The sequence below is a fragment of the Mustela nigripes genome, chromosome 16, assembly GCF_022355385.1.
Source record: "Mustela nigripes isolate SB6536 chromosome 16, MUSNIG.SB6536, whole genome shotgun sequence".
NCBI lineage: Eukaryota > Metazoa > Chordata > Mammalia > Carnivora > Mustelidae > Mustela > Mustela nigripes.
In genome coordinates, this window is record NC_081572.1 from 25,649,001 (window position 1) to 25,650,696 (window position 1,696).

Sequence of the window (1,696 nt, forward strand, 5' to 3'; positions counted from 1 at the left end):
GAACAGAGAGCCCAGTGTAGGGCTCCATCCTTACATCGGACCCTGAGATCATGACCTGAGCCGAAGGCAGAGGCTTAATCCCCTGAGCCACCCAGGCGCCCCTGTGCATGTTATTTCTGACGCATTCTGCTGGCCAGAAAGGTCACGAGGCCAGTCCAGACTCAAGGAGATGGCAAAGTAGACGGGACTGCTCAGTGAGGGGAGCAGCAACACCCCCACAGCAAAGGGGTGCAGACACAAGAAGCTGCGGCTCATAGGGGCCACAATTCTAGCACTCTCCCGGGGAGGTCTACAGGATGTAACGTTATCGAGGGTTTGCTTCAGGACAGCAGGCTAGACGGAGGAGGCGTAAGTCCCCACTCTCTGCCAACATCTATTTCCATGATCTTGCCCGGGGTTCTGTCATCCTTTGCCAGCAGAGACATACCTACAGATGGAGTTTGCTTGACTCCACAGAGCCCATCAAACTACGTAGCAGCATTTGGCTGACCCTTCCCCCTACCCTGAGTTGTCAAAGCCCGTTCCTCACCCACCACCCCTCCCCCAACCCCTGCCCCGGGATGTGCCAGCAAACTTGATCCTGGTGGGGTGGGGTCCTGACTTGTAGCATCTACCAGATGCAGCCAATTGCAAGCTACCAGTGTGACATCGCTGAATGAGTTTGGAATAGCTATGAGTCATTGATTTTTGGCTCTGGACAAGCCAGCTCCACACCTCTTCCTTATCTTTGGAATTTTCTAGAAAAAGCGAATACAGATTAAAAAAGAAAAAAACAAAAAGATGAAGAGGAAGAAGCAAAACCTTTCTTAGTGCCAAAAGAATAAAACGTGTTGAGAAGGCAGATTCTTGTTTTGGAAAATGGGGGAACTCCACAGCCACTAGGCAAGCCGTGGGAACCCTGGACTCGAAACAGGGCCTGAGCGTACCCAGTGATAGCTTTGTGTGGGCAGGGAGCATTTCTGAAAGGGTGCTCCCCTAACAAACAGTGGTTATTTCTGGAGCTGGTGGTGGGTGGGGGTGAGGGACCTGTCTTGAGATATTTCTCTGCTACCTTTGCTTTCTTACAGCGAACACGCATTCGATTGAGAATTACATAACTAAAACTGAGGAAGTGGGGGCACCTGGGTGGCTCAGTGGGTTAAAGCCTCTGCCTTCGGCCCAGGTCATGATCCCAGGGTCCTGGGATCGAGCCCCACAGCGGGCTCTCTGCTCAGCAGGGAGCCTGCTTCCTCCTCTCTCTCTGCCTTACTTGTGATCTCTGTCTGTCAAATAAATAAATAAAATCTTTAAAAAATAATAATAAAATAATAAAATAAAACTGAGGAAGTGGATATTCTAGAATCCTTGAACATCACAGACTCCCTGAGTCAGATAAGTCAGGGCATCTGCCCTGCTCAGGGGCCCAGCCAAGACTCCTAACTTTGGGTTCAGGATGCTTCCCCACACCCTTGGGCTGCCCCCACTCCACACAGGTACAAATTGGGAAGAAAGTGATCACTGTACCCCCTCAAAGCTCCTGGAAGTTTGGAGAGCCTTACCTTGGGAGACTGGAAGGAGATCAGAAGGCAGCCTCCTGGGAGTAGCTTCCAGAACCCCTTGGGGATGTGCCCCCGGCCCCCATAGGAAGTCTGAGCCACCATTACTGTCAGTGAGCAGTAAAGAGCAAGAAAATCGGGAATCCCTGCCCTGTACCATC